We start from the raw sequence: 4,630 nt of genomic DNA, 5'->3' as shown, positions 1-4,630 counted from the left end.
TTGACTAGAGATTAAGTGTAGTTAGAGACTAACGGAAATACTAGAAATTTTGGAAAAAAAAATGAGTGAAAAAAATAAAATAAAATAAAATTTATGAAAAAATTTGGTTAAAAAAAATTAAACGAAATAGCCTTTAGTACCGGTTCATAAGACCGGTACTAAAGCCCTTTGGAACCGGTACTAAAGGGGGGTTTCTCTACTAGTGCATGGGCGCGTTTGGTTGCCTAGGCCGATTTCCTGCATCACTGGCGCAGCGGAAAGGAGCCCCCTGCGCGTCCAAGACGGACCATGGGCCATAAAAGTGATTTTTTTTGGTGGCCTGCACGGAGATTTTTCGGCACCGTGGAGATTTAGAGTCTGGCCGTTTGGTAGGTCGGTTTTCAGGCCATGTAGCAGCCCAGAACGGCGCACCTGCTGTTTGGTTACAACCCATAATCCGGTTCTGGTAACATCTTCCCTTCCGTGGTGAGGTTACCAGCGATCAACAACACAAGTAAGAACAAGTAAGAACACAATCATAGACGACTGATAACTTAGCAGTGATCATAGACGGCACAAGTTCACGACACAACAATTTGCAGACACGATCATAGTTCTGGAGACGGCAGACAGGATCATAGTTCAACACACTAGACACAAGCAGCAACTAGACACGACATGGCACCAGGTTAGCTTCAGACATGGTGCTCGGAGACGACGCACCTGGTTTCATCGCCATGGTACAGGGCACATGCTCACCACCTTAGTGCAGGTGTGGTCGAACATGACCACACTGTACTCCAAGGAGGACACCCTTCTGAAGGTGACGAACTGGCCTACCTTGAGCTGATGGGCGACGGCGAAGGCTGACCATCCCTGGTCGATGAATGCGTCATCGCCTTCTCTCCTCGTAGTCATCCTCCAGTTGCATCCTGTGTTGGTGGTGACGATGATGTTGGAAGGGATTTCTCTGAACCACTTGACGAAAGCTTTAGGGATCGTGAGGCGGCCCGAAGGTGGGCTTGAAGATGATTTTGAGGAAGTGGTCCGGCCCTGGCTCGTCGTGGAAGTGGCCGACCTTTGCCGGCCTTCCACGACGCTTCTTCGCCGGTCCCTCGCCGAGAACCTCAGCAGGTGACCCAAGCATGATCTTCTCAGTCTGCCAGAAGAACACAAGCAATTAGAGGTGTGCGTGCTCACAAGTAGTGTAGATGAAAACGGACATTGATAACATTAGTAAGGTTCTCATACGGTTGCTCACACGGCAGGCATAGAGAGTGGCCACAAACTAAGTGTAGTGTGCTACGACAGTGGCACACATGACTAAGTTTGAGGCCACCACCTAGCCTTCCATTGTTCCTTTATTGAATTATTGGCCAATGCATCAGACATACCAAAACTAGGCCTCATATGTAGGATCACACGGTAGGCAGAGGGACTGTCCCCAAACTAAGTCTAGTGTGCCAGTAATACGGCACACATGACTAATTTTGAGGCATCACCATGCCTGTCGTTGTGTCATAGTTGAATCATTGGCCAATGTAGAACTGAAGAAGCAGAAACATGCAACGCAGGGTATCAAAGGCCTCATACAATGAGGACATATGTAGGAGATGTTTGAACAGAACTAATGGCTTGGTCATGTTATGCCATAGTTTCTGATCAATCATCTCCTCATACTATGATCTCAGGGTATAATCATTGGCCTAGTTCAATCAAGAAATAACACAATTGGCACTTCAAATTGAGTACATTACGAGTGGTACTTAGGGTACATTACAAATTGTACTTAGGCCATATTACAAATTCTCATACAGTACATCTACATCACATTCATCACTTCTCACAAGTAGCTCTGATCCTCTTGAATTTGTCCTTGATTGTAAAGTTCACTTGAAGCAGATCGTATATGTCATACTCTAGCTTTCTCTTATCAGCCTCCAAAGCCTGTTTTTCTGCCTCCCATTCTTGTTTCTTAGCCCTCATCACTTGTGCTTGTGTTCGCTGCATATTCTTGAGCATTGCAATTTCCTTCTTCAAGTCCTCCCACTCCTCTTGCGTCTGAACAAACTAGCACGACTCAGCTCAACTTTTCGCACAACAATGACAACATGGCCCCGAACACACAAAAAACCTTCGCCTCTATGCATGCACAGTAAAATCTGCCAGTTTGAGCAATCCAAAGACCGGTCTAGGAAGGATCTACCGCAATCCGACACTATAGTAACAGATCTAAGCAAATCGACACCGTGAAATGCAAGAACTGGACAAGAACTGCAAGAAATGGGGACGAACACCTTGCAAAACATCAATCCGACCGCTATCCTAACGGAAACCCTAGCAGATCTAATGTGCATGTCGTCGGAAATACCCGAGAATGGCATGTTTGAACAAAACGAGTACGAAGGTGAGAAGAAGAGGGAGTTACCGCCATTCTTCCGGCCGAGGACGAGCTCGAGGTCGCGGGCGAAGATGAGATGCCGATGAAGACTGCAGAGCAGATTGCGGCCGATGTCGAGGTCCTGGTCGCCGACGTCTCCTCCTCCGGTAGCGGTGCTCCTCCCTGTGTCGGTGCGGCGGATTGGTCGGCGGGAGAGGAACCGCCGGGTGATGTGACAGTTTGGGGGAGGTGAGAGTGCGGTCGTAACTGAGAGGAAGGAGAGGGGAGTGGTGAGGCTAATTATGGCGCGTGTTCCCGAAGGGACGCGGCGTCTCCGCCTCCCTTCTCCACGCGTGCAGGCTTCTGGCCACAACGGGCCTGACCCCGGAGAAACTGTCATTCCGGGCGTTCCTCCAGGGCCTGTCCCAGGGGTGCTTTGAGAATCGGTTAATGCGAGAACACGACTCGGGCCCAGGCATCCAAACGGACCGAAAATTACCCGCCCCATGCGAGCTAGGGCGATGCAGGCTACCAAACGCGACCCGTACGATCTCAATATTCTAAGAGATATACGCATGCCATGCTGGGAGTTCGCGGGAAAATTCTAGAGATGAGAGACAGTATTGCGCCGAGAAGGGATCGTAGCAGGAGCGAACTGGTGGCTCCTGTGTGGTGCATGGCCTTGGGACGCGCAACGTCACCGTGTACTGTATCGCTTACGGTCTCCTGGCGCGCAACGTCGGCGTTCCCTGTGTCGCGTACGGTCCCTGGGCTGGCAACGTCGCCACGTGAGCAACCCCCAGCAGTCCAGCTGCCTGAGGCCAAGGTCTCGTTGCAATCACCCAACAGCTTCCATCACCTGCTGATCCTGCTCCATCGCCTAGTAGTGTAGTACGGCTGATCACGTTGGTTCTGCAACATAACTTAGTCCTTGGTCTCCATATATAGCATTGTCTGCCCACATGACACCCCAGGTTTGGCATGCGATTTCTCAAGGTCATCGTCACCAATGCGGCACCACAAATTTCTTGCCTACAACGACAAAATGCACAAGCCACCGGCCATGTCCCCATCGTACGCGTCCAGACAGAGCAATCAGGTCCTTTATAACCGCTCTGTTGTCTTGAGAATCTTCACAAGTTCCCGCGGGTTCGGAGCTCCCAGGCGATCAGCAATCGGACGCGGCTGAAGCTCCCTCTCTCTCCCCAATGCGCTGGAAGAAGCTGGAGAAGATGCAGAGCGCGGCGCAGCAACAGAAGGCGAAGCTCTGCATCATCGTGGCCTGCATCGTCCTCCTCATCCGCGGCTGCAAGATTCGTAAGCATGCTGAGCCCTTAATTCGCTCCTCTCTCTGCAAATGCATGTGGGTGCACTGACGCTCACGCTGAAGTCTCCGACCAATGCTGGATCTGCCACTCAAATGACTGGTTTAGGATGTAGCAGTAGACCATTCTTCTACTACTGAATGCGTGAAATGTTCGTTTGTGAGGGTTTATTGGTTCTTGAGTTCAGGCGTCAGAAAAGTCATGAGAAAACTTCCACCAACTCCCGGAGTGTTGGGTGCACTGTCGACTATGGGTGCTCTGTTTTAGCTCTGAAAACAAGACATGCTTCACTCAAGATACGACCGATGTGCAATAGTAGAATTTAACAACACGATTACTCACTGCCATTTTCATCTGAAGATGCTAACTGCTGCTATTTCAGAGTAAAATCAGAATGAGATGTGATGTCCCTTACAACAGACCAGACCCATGACAGTCTATAGAACTCAAAAAAGGGTTATATACATATATAAACTGAAAGTTTATCCCGCTTCCTTAATTTTGGGGAATTTTACCGCGAGAGTAATTTATCGCATAGAATATTTCAACCAAACAATCTACAGTAGTTTAAACCTGTGTCGCATGGTTGCAGGTGTGAAACGGGGTAAAAAATAGCTTTGCTGGGAGAACAAACTGCAAGCACTGTCATGGGCGCCCCAGTGTCTGGATAATACAAAGCAGGTCTTCGTGCATACTACAGATGCCTCTGCCATGGCAGCAGAGTACTGATCCTTAGTCGTACGTCCGTACGTGTCCTGTGTCCTGTCCGGCCTTAAGAGTTGAGACCATGTGTCCATGTATCCATGTATATATGTATAGACGTCGGGCCTACGAGGTTAGCAAGTTTTGGGAAGTGCGAGTACATAAGGCTCCTATATAGGCGTGTCAATATATGATAGTAAGTGTTGAGAGTAGAAAAAGAGAGAATCCAGAGAAGATTGAACAA

Source organism: Lolium rigidum, chromosome 4 (genome assembly GCF_022539505.1).
Source record: "Lolium rigidum isolate FL_2022 chromosome 4, APGP_CSIRO_Lrig_0.1, whole genome shotgun sequence".
In the NCBI taxonomy this organism is placed as follows: Eukaryota; Viridiplantae; Streptophyta; class Magnoliopsida; order Poales; family Poaceae; genus Lolium; species Lolium rigidum.
This window is presented reverse-complemented; position numbering follows the sequence as displayed.